The sequence below is a fragment of the Delphinapterus leucas genome, chromosome 1 (assembly GCF_059928025.1).
Source record: "Delphinapterus leucas isolate spDelLeu-1000000601 "Yukka" chromosome 1, BTC_Dleu_Yukka2, whole genome shotgun sequence".
In the NCBI taxonomy this organism is placed as follows: Eukaryota; Metazoa; Chordata; class Mammalia; order Artiodactyla; family Monodontidae; genus Delphinapterus; species Delphinapterus leucas.
This window is the reverse complement of record NC_143129.1, coordinates 40,589,292-40,605,797: the sequence shown is the minus strand read 5'-3', so window position 1 is coordinate 40,605,797 and position 16,506 is coordinate 40,589,292. Positions and strand designations below refer to the sequence as shown.

Below are 16,506 nucleotides of genomic sequence, written 5' to 3'. Positions count from 1 at the left end.
AGGGCGGGAAGAGCAGGGCAGTGACTTGAAGGAATTCTGAAATAACCCTCTAGGAAAAGAAAAAAAAAAGAGTTCTGAAGAAAATTGCTTTTTTTTGTTTGTTTGTTTTTTTGTTGCTGGAAAAAGCTGGATGGAGGGTGGAGTGGGAGGGTGCTATATGCCAGACTGGGAGTCCTTCCAGGATCCTGCAGCTGACACAGGCTGTTACTCCCCCCAAATGGCCACGGGGCTGTTGGGTCCCGTGTAGTCCTGCTTATGAGGCTGCCAGACACCTTTCCTGTGCTGACACCTGGAAGCAGAGCAGAAAGGTCCTTCAGGGTCACTCTGCCCGAGTGTCCTAGTAGTAGCAGGAGCCATGACATCATGACCACTTGCCCACCAAGGGGACCAGGGCTGAAAGGGCTGAGGAGATAGGTAGGTGGGTGTCCCCATGACAGCTTGGCATGTGGTGGGGCAACCAGCTTCTCTTGCAGGTACCCTCCCCCCTCACAGTGGCACCCTAGCACCTGCTCCATTCCCCTAGGTTGTGAACACCAGGGAGGAGAGCCCCAGGGTCCCTCTGGCTCAGTTGGTCTATAGGTGACGACAGTTACTTATTCAGTGGTGATAATGATGGGCCTGCACAGTACTTGCAATTAAGTAAAAAGTTATCCTCTGGGGGGAAAAAGCAAAACTAAGTAATAACTACAAATGTTTGAGTCCTCTCTGCCACTCAAAGAATTCCAGAACCATAGAAGGTTCAGAGTTGGAAGGAGCCATCTCCAGTTCAGTACCGTATCCCCACCCCATCATTGCTGATAAATGCTTGTCAGTATTGTTCTTGACTGATACCTCTTACTGATGGGGACCTTACTTATCATTTCCTGGGGGGCTGCCTCCAATGTGGTTCAGCTCTGGTTGTAGGAAAGGTTTTATGTGGAACTGAAATGCTTCTCCCTGTGGCTCCCCACTGCCACCCACAGGACAAGACTATTGCTTTGTGCGTGTTAGCCCTTCACACACATAGTGATCTCACCCACCACCACCCCCCCTCCCCACCACCACACTTGGCTTTTCCAGCCCAAATTCCTGAAATTCTTTCATAATTTTCTTGGATGGTGCTTCCCAGTTACATCACCCTACTGGTTCAGATCCTCGGGCCACAGGGGCAGTGACTCAGGTCAGTGAGGAAGCCCACCATGTCTGGAATGCTAAAAGCATTCTATAACTTGATCTGGGTGGTGGTTACACAGCTGTAAACATGTAAATATTCATTAGGCTGTATGCTTATGATTTGTGCCTTTCACTGTATGTGAGTTATACTTCAGTAAAATAGTAAAAAGTAAAAATAAGTAAACAAAAACAAAGTGAGACACCCCACTGTGAATGCAGTACCCAGTCACCTTATAGTGAAAGGCCTTCCCTTCTTCCTTCCCTCCCTCCCTCCCTCCCTTCCTTCCTTCCTTCCTTCCTTCCTTCCTTCCTTCCTTTGGTGGTGTGGGGCCCTTGATCGGAGAAAAACAGATAAGGAAACAAGCAATAAGGTACATTTTGTAATAGGCATGCTTTGAGAGCCTGGAGGGGGGGTGGGCAGTGTCTAATTATGCCTGGGAAGGCGTCATGGAAGAGGTGATTACTGTACTGAATCAGGAAAGGCAAGTATGTGAAAAGGTTTTGCTTATGTGCTCTTTCTTCTCTTTCTCTATCTCCTCTGTTTTCCAGAATCACATTGTCCACCTCCTCCAGGAAGCTTTCTCAGCAAAATTCTATCCAGCCCCCAAATTCCAGCAAGCCCCCTCCACTCCTTTCACCCTCCAGTCTTCAAAGTGTCAGCTATTACATCTAACCAAGTGTTAGCTTCCTGTTCCTGCCACCCTGCCTCTCCTGCAGCCAATTGAACTGTGGGTTCTTCCTTAAGAAAGGGCTGGGACTATACTTACCTGTATTTCTAACTCCCTTCCTTTACCCTGTGCCTCACAGAACACCTTGCAGATAGCAAGTCCTGGATAAGTAGCTGGGAACTGAATTATTTATATAACACCTTTGCAATTATTTTTGATTTTCATTTACGTACCATATCTTCCAGTAATAACAAGTTTCCCAAGGGCAGAGTCTATCCTATATTGCCTTTGTGCTGTGTATTCAAACGTCTAGCCCTAGCTGGGCACCCTTTGGTCATTCTTAAATTTGAAAGAAATTGGGTAGTCCCTTAGCCATTCTCTGATTTACCTCCTTCTAAATTGGAAGGAAATTACCCTTCCCTCTCACAAGCTCTGGAAAGCAGTTTGAGACCCCAAAATATGGAAGACTGAATAGACTGGCAGAAAGAATCTGAAGGAGAGAAGTGTTCTCAAGCTCTTTCCTGAAATCTGTTCTTTTGCTTCAAGCATCATCTCCTCCAGGAAGCTTTCCCTGACCTTCCTAGAGTCCCTCCTTGGGGCTCCCAACGTAAATCATTGCTAATTACCTGTTTACTGCTGCTTTTTCAAGGCAGGGGCCATGGGGTTTGTTCTTCACTGGGTGTGGGGATTGACTCCTTGGTGAGAGATGTTTGCACTACACTGACTCCTGCTAACACCTGGAAGTTTACAAGCAATAAATCAACTGCATGTCTTGGACTATGGATAGGTGATCAACATCCTGGAAATACTCAAGGAGAAAGCAAACAAGATAATGTAACACAAAGTGAAATAAGAACTAGGTACCCTCACCGTGATTCTTTTACATGCAACACGGCTGCCCAGATTCCTGAGTGTAGAAATGTACATGATGTGCATTTTGGTTTTGTTACTGTTTCTGTTAGGATTGAAAACCTTAAATGTTAGGAAAATGTACAAAAAGAAAAGGTCTGATTATAGCAGCCTAGAGGGGAGTCACTTGGACTTGGGCCTGATTTCATGCTTGGCAGGATCCTCTAAGTGACCATGGACCTGCCCTCGTCCCCAGGGCCCTCTGATCTCTGCTTCCCAGACTCTCAGGAGGCCAGGCAGGAGCAGTAGAGTGAAGTCTCCAGTTCAAGATCATTAAGCATACCCTGCGGTTCCTCTGGCCTCTCTAGGGCGTGAGGCTGCCCCTCCCCTACTTCCGGATTTTGTGTTCTCCACATCGTTGCCTGGCTGGCCAGACTTGGAGAGTGAATTGGCAGGCTCTGTCTGGGGGTGGCATGGGGTAGGTTGCAGACAGCTTGGTGCCAAGGACTGCACCCAGATGACCCAGCCACCCTACCACACATGAGCTCAAACAGCAGAGATGGGTGTGTGTACAAATATCCAGGTGAACTGAGTTCTTATCTGCATGGAGGGTGAGTGGGGTGGTCGCTGCAGATGCCAAGAGGGATAGGAGCAGGTGAAATGGCCCAGAAGCATCTTAAGAGTTAGACCAGTGGCCACACGCATCCTGGAGAGAATGTTGCATAGCACCTGGCGTTTAGTTGGTGCTTAAAAGTGCTAGTTGAAGCTAGTCTAAATTTGAGAGTTGGAAGGACTCTCTGAAATTATCTAGTGCAACCTCCCACTCAGAAACGGAACTCCATTTATAGCATCCCTGCAGGTAGCCACAGCTTCAGCACGCTCAGGCTTGAAGTCAGAAGAATCTAGTGAGAAGAATCTATAAGACCTGTGAAAAACTGAGCATCAGTTTTCTCCTCTCTGAAATGGGGAGAATAATTCCTCCCTTACTGAGAGAAAATGTAGACAGAGTGTATAACACAGGAGCTAGTACCCTAGGTTCTCAATAGATTATTGTTAATATTATATTTATTATCATCAACAACAACTCAAAATGATCTCCTGGTCTTGTACGCTAGAACAGTGGCTAATGAAACTGAATCCCCCTAAAATTGAGTCCCCCTTCTGAGTTTATGATTAACCTCTCTGTCCAAAACTATTCCCCATCTTATCCCCTCTGGCCTCTATCCTGTGCAAACTAAACACTTATCACCCAGAGTCAGATGACTAAAATTGCTGTTGTCGATAACATCATTAATGTACAGACTCAGGTTGTTTCTTCAGGGCAAGATGAGCTAACAGACCCCTGGGTCATGGACCACCAGACCAGAGACACATAAACCTTTGGCATCCTGACTCCCAAAATTATGATTAAGAAATATCGTAAAATGACTAATCCCAGCTTCTTTTCCTTCCCCTTTAATAACCCCTAACTCAAAGACCAAGTGGGAGTGGATCTGAGGCTTGCCTCCCACTCCCTTGCTTGGTGCCCTGCAATAAACTCAGTTTGCTGCAACACCTGCTTTCAGAGTTTGGCTTTCTACATGGTGGGCTCATGAGCCCTTTTGCTAGGTTATCATTTGGCGACCATGAAGGGACCTCTCAGGTTCCTCTGAAGTTAGTGCCTGTGGTCTGTGGCCCTCTGCCAGTGCAGTCTTCCCTTAGCAGATCCGGCAGCTGAGGCTGTTTTGGCCAGGAGATCCAACTGGGGAATTCCTTTTTTGACCAAGCATCAGCCTAGGCAGTATTCCAGGCTTGCAGTGAAGGAATGGTTTTTGGATTAGAAGACATTTACCGGTAAACAACCAGCACAATGGTGTAGGCCAAAAACTTTTAGGTTTGTGTATTGATGCCCTCCTAGGCCCATTGCTGGGTATTGGGGGAGGGATTGGGTTTGATAAAAGTATGAGCCTAAGGTTGCTTTTGGAATTGGTTTGGCTTTAAACCTTTTGGAATTGGTTTGACATCTATCGTGTGTGTGTGTGTGTGTGTGTGTGTGTGTGTGTGTGTGTGTGTGTGAGAGAGAGAGAGAGAGAGAGAGAAAGTATATTTCTGTCAAAGAAGATGCAGTATTTTAATTGGCCGACATGACAAACAAAACTTCAGTTCCTAAAAATAGCCTTGTAGGATACTACAAATTTAGACCACCTTTAGTTATAGTTCCCCAAAACTGGGTTGCTGACTTGATAAAAAATCTTTTCAGAATTCTGACCCTAAGGGAACACGTGCTTCTAGGAAAAACTTGCTTTTCTCTACCTGTGCCTTTGAGATGTAAATATTCTACCACAGCTCTCAGGAAATTTTATCTTCCTCTTATCTACACCATTTCCAATTCCTCAGACTGAGGGAAAAAAGAGAAAAGAGACCGTTTTAAACTTAACTTATTCCAACTGTTATTTATAAACTAGTGAGTTTTATATTATAATACCTGATTCATGACTAAGTTTTAAAATGAAGCTATGAGATTGTGTCTGTCTATATGTCTATGTGTGCATTACAAATATATGTCTTTTCCTTTGGATGGTATTATCAAAATTAATTTGTAAGTGAACTCTGTTTAATTGGCTGAAAGGAAATTAAGCACTTATTTAAATTCTCAGAAATAGAAAAGATATAAAATAAACTAATAAAAAAAAGCACATATTTATTTTGTCATTAATATGATTCAATTAAAAACTAATGTGAAAAAAATCCAAAAAAAAAGAAAGAAAGAAAGAGAAAAGAAACTAACCCAAATTAATTTCAGGTTCATGTGATCTGCAAAATATTCAGTATTAAATTATTATCTGGTATTAAAGTTAGTTTAAGGAACTTCCCTGGTGGTGCAGTAGTTAAGAATCTTCCTGCCAACGCAGGGTACACGGGTTTGATCCCTGGTCCAGGAAGATCCCACATGCCAAGGAGCAACTAAGCCTATGCGCCACAACTACTGGGCCTGCGCTCTAGAGCCCGTGAGCCACAGCTACTGAGCCCACGTGCCACAACTACTGAAGTCTGCGCACCTAGGGCCCGCACCCGGCAACAAGAGAAGCCACCGCAATGAGAAGCCCGCGCACCGCAATGAAGAGTAACCCCTGCTCACTGCAACTAGAGAAAGCCCGCGCGCAGCAACGAAGACCCAACGCAGCCAAAAATAAATAAATAAATTTATATTTAAAAAAATTTAAAAAGTTAGTTTAAGCTTGTTGGTTTAATTAACATAGACATGTCTTTAGAGGCATCAACATTAATACTTTTATTATACCTAGGTTTACTGAAAGTCAAAAAAGATCTTATTTCTTCCTTTCTGTTTTTTCTTTTTTTATTGAGGTATTGTTGATTTATAATATAACGTAAGTTTCAGGTGTACAATATAGTGAGTCACAAGTTTTAAAGGATATACTCCATTTATAGTTATTATAAAATATTTACTATATTCCCTGTGCTGTGCAATATACCCTTGTAGCTTATTTATTTTGTACATAGTAGTTTGTACTTCTTAACCCTCTACCCCTATCTTGCCCCTCCCCCTTCCCCCTCTCCGTTGGTAACCACAAGTTTGTTCTCTGTATCTGTGAGGGATCTTATTATTTCTGTTACAAAAATTTCTCATCAAGAAAAATAACTTGATATAATGAAATTTTTATAAGTAAATTAAATGTAAATGAAATGAGAGTTTTTAGGTAAACTCTTTAGGAATAATTATATTTTAGGAATGTCTACTTAAAAATAATTTCTCCAAAATAGATAACTAATAACCTGCTGTAGAAAAAATAAATAAAATTAAATTGAAAATAAAAGAATAAGTGGTAAGTCTTGAAATGATAGAATTATCTAAGAGAAAATAAAAACTTATGAGGAAAAAAAATCTCTATATAAAATGTCCTTGAGAAAATATTGCTGACTTGAAATATGATCCTTCTTCACCAGTGTTTGTTAAAAAAAAAGAAAAGTCTCTCCAGATTTTTGGTAGCTTGAAGCTTTAGAGTTTTGCTAAATTAAGTTAAATGATGGAAGTTTATTAAATATCTAGGTCACTTCCAAATAAAATAAGATACTGGAACATTAATTACTGAATGTAGGCTTCTTTTTACAGAAAGCTAAAGATATTTAGGACTATTAATAAATATTTTTGGTGCCACAACAAGATATTTTCTATAAGAAAGCATGTGTTTTTTGAAACAATAAGTACTATTTATGTTTGCCAATCTACAGAATGCTAATGTAAAAGGCAAAAGATTTATATGACCTGAAGAGACACATGAGTATGGATAGAATGCTAATGTAAAAGACAGTTCATAACTGTTTCCTTTTAAGTTTTCACCAGAAACTAAGGTTTTTAAAGGTTAAGAATTCTAATTAATATATGTAATTAAAACTACTAAAAATAGGGCTTCCCTGGTGGCGCAGTGGTTGAGAGTCTGCCTGCCGATGCAGGGGACACGGGTTCGTGCCCCGGTCCGGGAAGATCCCACATGCCGCAGAGTGGCTGTGCCCGTGAGCCATGGCCGTTGAGCCTGCGCGTCCGGAGCCTGTGCTCCGCAATGGGAGAGGTCACAACAGTGAGAGGCCCGCGCACCGCAAAAAAAAAAAAAAAAACTACTAAAAATTAATAAGGAAAACATCTTTGTATGTGAGGGAAAAGAAGGTATAAGCAATGGAAATGCATTTTATTAAGGGAAAAGAGAATAATTTTGTCCTAAAGGTGATTATTTCTTTTTTCTTTAATTTTTAAAATTTATTTTACTTTGTTTTTTTTGGCCACGTCATGCAGCATGTGGGATCTTAGTTCCCTGACCAGGGATCAAAACTGTGCCCCCTCTGGTGGAAGCGTGGAGTCTTAACCACTGGGCTACCAGGGAAGTCCCTCATTATTTCTAAATGGGAAAGAAAATAAGGGACAAATTAATATGAATATAGGAAGTGTACAAGGTTTATAAGAAAAAAAGAGTCTTTAGAAGGGAATTCCATGTGTGGTCAGGACTGACTAAAATTAGAGTACATTTAATTGATTGAGTAAATTTTAATATTAAAGATAAAACGGTGCACAACTAGAATTTGTTTCCCCTGTGTTAAGAGTACAAAGTTTTCTTGGAATATTGAGCTGCTTTTGATAACAGACTGTAAGTTTCTTCACCTTTTAAGCAACATGTTGTAACTTTCTGTATTTGCCTTTGAAATCATTTACTATCACTTTGGTTAAGTGAATAAGTATTGTTTCACAGTGACCCATGATTCTATTTCACCCAGTGTTTTAAATTTTTTAAAAAATATTTTTGACAAACTTCCCAAATATCAAATTCTAATTGAAGTTCCTTTGACCTCCAGCTAACTTTGGGATGTTTCCAAGGACCTCTGAGGCATCTGAGAGAGAGATATTAAACTAATTTAGGATTACTTGGAATGTTAAATTACATGAGAAACATTGTCAAATGAGTGGTAATAAACATTCTTAGGTTATATTTCGTAGGTAAAATGGCATTAATATAAATTTTCTAGAAATTATATGAAATTTCTAAGGTTTGAATATGTCCTGATATAATGTTATATTCCTTTAATATCGTATGTCCCCAAAATAATCAGATTTCTTTGTCATTGCAATGTAATCAGATCTTTGTGCCTTTTTAAGTCTTTTGTCATTCATGGACAGTTATTGTTTTACACTAGTGCTTTTGCAAAAATGCTTCATCTTCAAGAAGATTCATAGAAAGGACTTTCTGACAAGTCCAGATTTCTGATAACTTTCAGATCATACTGCTGAACTGAGTAAGAAATTAAAGAATTCTAATGGAAAACCTGATGGCTTCATAAAACTGTTAACAAAAAGGATTAGTTACATAGGACTGAGTGATCTGATTAATATGGTTATAATTTTTAATGTTTTGTTGGTCTGAAATACGGCTGGCTTTTAATCTATGTTTTCCAAATGTAAGGAAAACATTCCCCTTAAGCTAATCATGACTTAACAGCAATTTGGTAAATTATACATTTGTAAGCAGAATCGAAACATTTACCTTTTCTCTCTACCTGATCCCTCTAGAAATTGGAAATGCTTAAGTTCCCAATAGCCTTAACAGGTGAACAAGAAAGGCCACCTCCTTACTGGTGCAGGAATCTCAAGATACGTTAGGGAAACTGAGAAGAGAGGAATTCACCCAAATCTGTAGATATCACAGGCAGAACCTGATGGCAAGTCCTTGGCATAGCTTTCCCAGTCTTGAGAGCCTTCTTAAAAGTTCAATCTGAGGTATCTTATGAAAAATTCCAACACAGCTAATTTAAAATAGCCTTTGTGAATTCCCTGGCAGTCCAGTGGTAAGGACTCGGTGATTTCACTGCAGGGACCCAGGTTCGATCCCTGGTCGGGGAACTAAGATCCTGCAAGCTATGTGGTGTGGCCAAAAAAATAAAATAAAATAAAATAGCCTTTGTGATCAATTACATGTATGTAAATAATCAAGCCAAGCTTGAAACCAGACTTATGTTGCAAAAAAAATTGGTCTTAATTTGGCTATATTTGGTAGAAATTAGGGTAATTTTAGAAAAAACGATTATGTTTCAGTAGATATTAAATTCTAGTTTTGTTCATCGAGGTCTGTGTTTACTGCTTAAGACTCACTTCCCAGACAGCTCCTTCTTGGTATGTTACATTATTGTAAAGTTTAATTGAATTATTAAAAGGATACTCTGTTTGTTTCTGAAGCTTATCACAGCAATCTATCTTTGGATGAAGATCAGATACCCCAGAACTTGCAACCAAGAGATTATGCATATGGGAAAGGACTGCTCCAACTTAGAAGAAAGGCCCCGTAATAGGTAGTCCTAAGGAGCTCAATCTCAGTAAAACTGAAGGGAATTGACTTTTGACTTCATATTTCCTTTAAGAAGGGCCTCTGCCCTGATCAGATCTATAGAAAGGGCTGATAACCCCAAGTGACATCAGCATAAAATGATGATGACAGGGCTTCCCTGATGGCGCAGTGGTTGAGAATCTGCCTGCTAATGCAGGGGACACGGGTTCGAGCCCTGGTCTGGGAGGATCCCACATGCCGCGGAGCAACTAGGCCCGTGAGCCACAACTACTGAGCCTGCGCGTCTGGAGCCTGTGCTCTGCAACAAGAGAGGCCGCGATAGTGAGAGGCCTGCGCACCGCGATGAAGAGTGGCCCCCACTTGCCACAACTAGACAAAGCCCTCGCACAGAAACGAAGACCCAACACAGCAAAAATAAATAAATTAATGAATAAACTCCTACCCCCAACATCTTAAAAAAAAAAAAATGATAATGACAGCAGTAGTAGACAGCTGACCCAAGAATCCAGACCAGACCCGTAAGACGCATCCTACTAGTTCAGTTGAACTTTTTACCAAACGTATGTCTCCTTATCAAAAGTGGAAGCTATTATTTTACTTGTAACCATACTATTGCCTCCAATGTTCAGGATCAGTGGTCCCCAAACATTTTGGCACCAGGGACCAGTTTCGTGGAAGACAATTTTTCCATGGATGGGTGGGGGATGGTTCAGGCAGTAATATGAATGATGGGGAAAGATGGGGCGTGGCAGATGAAGCTTTGCTCGCTCGCTCGCCCACTGCTCACCTCCTGCTGTGCGGCCCAGTCCCTAACAGGCCACCGACCGGTACCAGTCCACGGCCTGTGGTTTGGAGACCCCTGTTCAGGATAGAAAGAAAATTCTCTAGTGAAGTTGTCACAGAGTATGACTACCCATGACATATATCACTGCTTGCTTTAAGTCTACTGCTAGAAGCACATGTACGATATCTGTGCGACAATTTGGTATAAGTGGTAAAAATGTAGAGTCTATAAAATGTTTCCCCATTAGCATACCTCTGAGCTTGTTCACTGTGTCTGATTAGCTTTCTCTCAACGTGATAACTAGGCAAATATATATAAACAAAAGGAGGCACCAAGGGACATGGTGAACCTAGGGCAGGCAACAACCACCCTGGCATCGGGGGACAAGTATTTTTGATCATCAATGCTTTCTATTGAAAGATTTGCAAACACAAGGGGAAATGATAGAAGAAATTTTCACATATTGAAGAATAGGGAAGTCATTCTGGCTTATACATGATTTAACTTAAACTTTATGCTAATTAGAACCACCTGTGTTGTGGCCTATCAAACACGCATTGTACGTCTGCTTTAACCATCAAGGAAAAGAATGCATTTTGAAATAAAAAATAGACCAACAGGGCTTCCCTGGTGGCGCAGTGGTTGAGAGTCCACCTGCCGTTGCAGGGGACGTGGGTTCGTGCCCCGGTCCGGGAAGATCCCACATGCCGCGGAGCGGCTGGGCCCGTGAGCCATGGCCGCTGAGCCTGCGCGTCCGGAGCCTGTGCTCCGCAACGGGAGAGGCCACAACAGTGAGAGGCCTGTGTACCGCAAAAAAAAAAAAAAAAAAATAGACTAACATTGGTTCAGGCATCCAAAGTAGAGCTGGATGGCCATTGTGGATATGGTTTTAGACACTTTCCTGTATTATTGAAACTTGAATTTTCTGAACTGTATCAGACTCAAGGACATCATCAGCTATTCTCAAAAACAGTATCTTCTAGCAACTGCAATCTACGGTCTCAAACTCTCCTCTTACGTCTTTGGGAATAGTAACAGATGAAACAGCTCAAGTCATAGCCTCCCAGCAGAAGGCACTAGATTCTTTAGCCAGAATAGTACTAGACAATAAAATTGCTTTAGATTAGATTTTAGTAGAAAAGGGAGTCATATGTGTAGTGGCTAATAGCTCCTGTTATTTGTACATTAATACTACAACTGAAGTTAAAACCTACTTAGATAAAATTAGGCAACTCTTTACTATAAGTCTCTCCAGAAGTGCCAGGTTCAGACTGGTTTTCAGGCTTATTTTCTTGAATTTCTCAGGGAAGGAGATCTATTTTCCAAGGTTTCTTAAAGTTCAAGTTACAAAAAGGGAAAAAAAGTTCAGGTTGTCACTCTTCCTCCTACTCCTAATTGGGTACCTGAGCATAAAATGTGCTATAAGCTATTGCACCAAAATGGGTAGACCAAGGCACTAAGAATTTAATTATGCAAGATTTAGATCCAAAACCTGGAACGTGGGAATATTTCCAACTCGGTGTACAATATTTCCATTCCCCAAATTGAGGCAGGACTATGCCCCTTTTCAGCAGAAAGTAGCCAGAGCAGTCATTGCCCCATTCCCTCAAAGATTTGGAGAAAGTCAAAACAGGAGCAGGGATTGAAACTGAGTCCCCCCAAACCAAGTTCCCCTGCTGAGTTTATGATTAACCTCTCTATCCAAAACTTTATTTCCTGTCTTGTCCCCTCTGACCTCAGTTGTGTCCTAACTGAACACTGATCACCCAGAGCCAGATGACTAAAATTGCTGTTGTCTATAATGTCATTAATGTTCAGACTCAGATAGTTTCTCCTGGGCAAGATGAGCTAAAAGACCCCTGGGTCATGGACCACCGGACAAGAGATTCATAAGCCTTAGGCATCCTGACTCCCAAAACTATGAGTAAGAACTGTCACAAGATGGTGATTAACCCCAGCTTCTTTGTCTTTCCCTTTTAAAAACCCCTAACTCAAGGACCAAGAGGGAGTGGATCTTAGGCTTGTCTTCCACTTCCTTGCTTGGTGCCCTGCAACGAACACTTACTTTGCTTGCAAACACTTGCTGTGAGAGTTCTGCCCTGCTCAGTTACACTAGCAAAGTGTGTCCCTGGACCAGCAGCAGCTTGGCCTGGGAACTTGCTAGAAAAGCAGATTCTTGGTCCTGCTGAATCAGAATTTCTGGGGGTGCAGCTCAGTAATCTGTTTTAATAAGTCCTCCAGGGGATTCAGTTGCAGCTTCAGTTTGAGAATCACTGCCCTAGAACCACAAAGGAAATGTCTAATTCCCATTCTACAGAGTGCCCTTGACTACTTGAAGACATTCTTCATGTTCTTCCTAAGTTTTATTGTCCCCAACATTCTCTCCACTTCCTTAGGCCATTCCTCATTTACTATGTGTTCCAGGCCCCTTGCCATCCTTATCTCCCCATCATGTCATGCTCTGATTGTCAGTGACCCTCTTAAAAAGGGAGGCTCCCAGCACCACACCCGGGGGTCCCAAGTGGCCTATTCGGCACACAGTGCAATGAGTTTGCTGCCTCCTCTTCTCTAGAAAAGGAGAGTTTTGACAGCTATTTATTGAGTACCCACTCTGTGCCAAGCACATGACATACAATAACTTTCTGTTTACTTTTTTTTATTGAGGTTAAACTTTCATACATTAGAGTGCATGAGTCTTAAGTGAACACACTGAATTTTTACATATGTATTTACATAGCCAGGTGACTGCCACCCAGATCAAAATATAGAACACTTCCAGCACCCACCCCAGAAGCAGTACTGTACTTGCTCAATGTTATGTCTATGAGAGTAGTAGTTCATTATTTTTCATTGCTATATAGGAGAACATTATATGCATATACACCACAATTTATTTATCCTGTCTGCTATCGACGGACATTCAGGTTGTGTCCAGTTTGGAGCTATTATAAATAAAGCTGCTGTGGACATTCATGTACTTGCCTTTTGGTGGACATAAGCTCTCATTCTATTGAGATAGTGCCCAGAAGTGAAATTGCTAGGTTGTGGGGTTGGTTTAACTTTAGTTGATGCTACCAGTTACCCAAAGTGATTGTATCAGAGTACAAACTTACTAGAGTTCCAGTTGCTCCACTTCCTTGCCAACACTTGGCATTGGCAGCCATGTTCATTTAATCATCGTGTTGGTAGTATACCAGTATCTCAGTGGTTTTTTGTTTGTTTGTTTGTTTGTTTTACAGTCCAGGTCTTTTATTTTCTTTACACCCATCATGCCATGAATTCATAGGGAGTGGGCTCCAACAGTTTAGGCTCTTTTCCATTGGTTCTCATGAAGTGTGCTTCTCTGGGTGGAGCAGGCTGGAGCTTCAGTTGAACCCAAGTACCTTTCTCTTTGGCTTCCTTCTTTTTCTGGTCGTTTTCCTTCACCCGTTTCAGGAAGCTATCTCGACTCTCAGACTGCTTAATATGCTCGATAGGCACATTAATTCTCTTGGCAAGAATCTTGCCCTTAACTTGTTTGTTTACAAGGATGCCAACAGCATGCTGGGTAACATTGTAGACACTCCCAGTTTTGCCATGGTAACATTTGTGGGGCATTCCTTTATGAACAGTGCCCATTCCCTTGATATCTACAATATCACCTTTCTTGTAGATTCGCATGTATGCGGCCAAAAGAACAACTCTGTGTTTCCTAAAAGGCCTAGAGAACATGTAGCAGGTGCCCCTCCTCTTTGTCTTTGTGTTGGTCATTTTGGCGAATTACTGGAAGATGGCGGTTCCAGACGAAAAGAAGCTATCTCAGTGGTTTTAATTTGCATTTCCCTCACAATAAATACTGTTCAGTATCTTACCGTGTGCTTATTGGCCACTTGAATATCATCTTTTGTGAAATGCCCCTTCAAGTCTTCTGACTACTTTAAAAATTGGATTGTCTGTCTTTTAAAAACTTCTTTAGGAGTTTTTGATCTATTCCGGGTATGTCTTTTCTCAGTTATGTGTAATAACTGAGTAATGTAAATATCTTCTTTTCTGTGCCTACATTATCTGTAACCTTCACAATGATCCTGTGATATAGGCCTTATTATCCCCTTTTATAGATTGGGAAACTGAGACTCAGGAATGCACAGTATCTTGCCCCAAATCACACACCTAGTAAGTATTGAAGCTGAATTTTGAGCCCAGGTATCCCCATTCCAAACACTGGATCCTTCCCATGACACCATCTGCCCCTCACACTCCTACTTACACACCTAAGACTTGTGCTTGAGCTTATAGCTATTAACATTTTCCCCCACAAGAGCTGCTGTTGAACCAAGTCTTCCCATCTCATTTATGAGCAGTCGATGTATCGAATCCAAGTATAAGCCTTGGTATACGTTGAATAATGGAAAGAATCTGGACCTGGGAGTGGGTCAGGCCTGGACTATGTTCTGGGCCCACACTTGGCCATGACAACTCAGGGCTTGACATGATAAACCTAATTTTCTTCAATTGTAAAATGTCAAATTCTTACAGTGTTATGGTGGGATGAAATTAGAGCATATGCAAAGCCGCTGGTAGACACTCTTCGGTGCTGTTCACACTTCTCCGTTGCCTTCCCCTGCTCCCGTGTCTCATTTAGTTTTTCTTTGGGTTCCTCTTCCCTGCCAGCATGCTTCGGGTTCCAATTCAGCCATGCAGCAGAAGGGCTGCTCCTCCAGCTGTTCCAGAGAAAGATGGCACCTCACATGCATAATGTATATTTACTAATACAATTGACCCTTGAGCAACATGGGTTTGAATTGCGTGGGTACACTTATAGACAGCTTTTTTTCAGTAAATACAGTATTGAGGTTGGTTGAATCCTCAGGTGCAGAACCTGGGATATGGAGGGCTGACTATGGGACTTGCGCGTCCACAGATTTGGGTATCCGTGGTGGGTCCTGGAACCAGTCCTCTGCGATACCACGGGATGACTGTACTCACCCAAACCACTGAGAAAAATATTGAACGCACTGCACCATTCTCCACCCTCCTCTTTCCTAATGAACCTTTCCTTCAGGGCTCAGATGAGCTATATGTTCTACCGGGAGCTCCCCACCAGCTCAGGGATGCCTCTTTTGCCTGCCTTGTGTTCCCCCCATCTCCTCACTTACCTCCCTTTCTTGTGGTCACCAGCTGGGGTGTTCATAATGTGGATCAAATGTCAGCTCCTCGAGGATAGAAGTTGAGTCACACATTAATTCTCAGGGGCACTATACAGCACCTTCCTGGCACATAGCAGGCATTCAGAAAATATTAGCCATGCGAATATATGTTTAACTGTCATAACCTTGAACTTATGAAAAACTGAGGAAGAAATGATATTCATAGAGGACTCCATGAGGGATGTTCAACTCATCTATTGTATTTAGTCGGTAGTTCTCAGACTTGGCTTCTTGTCTTACCATGGAGTTACGTCCCCATAAGCCCATTGTAAGCTGAAAATATCATTAAGTCAAAAATGCATTTAATAGGGAGATCCCTGGAGGCCTAGCGGTTAGGATTCCAGGTTTTCACTGCCATGGCCCAGGTTCAATCCCTGGTCGGGGAACTGATATCCTGCAAGCCCCCCCACCCCCCAATAACATATTTAATACACTTAACCTACCAAACATCATAGCTTAGGTTAGCCTACCATAAACGTGTTCAGAACACTTACATTAGCCATTAGGCAAAATCATCTAACAGAAAGCCTATTTTATAATTAAGTGTTGAATATCTCATGTAATTGATTGAAAGTTGTACTGAAAGTGAAAAACAAAAAGGTCTTACAGGTAAGGAATGGTTGTAACTGTATTGGTTGTTTACTTCTATGATCCCCTGGCTGACTGGGAGCTTTGGCTCACTGCCACTGCCCAGGAGGATCATGAGAGAATATTGTACTGCATATTGATAGCCCAGAAATCAAAATTCGAAACTCCAGGTATGGCTCCTACTGAGTGCATATGACTTTCACATCATTGTAAAGTCAAAATATCAGGAGTTGAACCATCATAAGTTGGGGACAGTATGTATGTTGGAATCTCAGAAAAGTCAGACTTTCTGGTTGATGGAGTCTTGCGTTGGTAGTTTGCAAAAGCTCCCCAGGGCTTTCTAATGCACAGCCAAGGTTGGAAACCACTGCTCCAGAGAATCCACATTTTATCAACAGGAGCTGCTTGCATATCCCACACCATTTAGGCCCCTCATTAAAGTGCCTTTACTG

At 41.8% G+C, this 16,506-nt stretch overlaps 1 pseudogene; it reads right to left on the bottom strand.

Annotated features, from left to right (window-relative positions):
- Nucleotides 1–11,478: 11,478 nt before the first annotated feature.
- Nucleotides 11,479–15,001, bottom strand: LOC149750481 (large ribosomal subunit protein eL21 pseudogene; annotated as a pseudogene).
- Nucleotides 15,002–16,506: the final 1,505 nt, after the last annotated feature.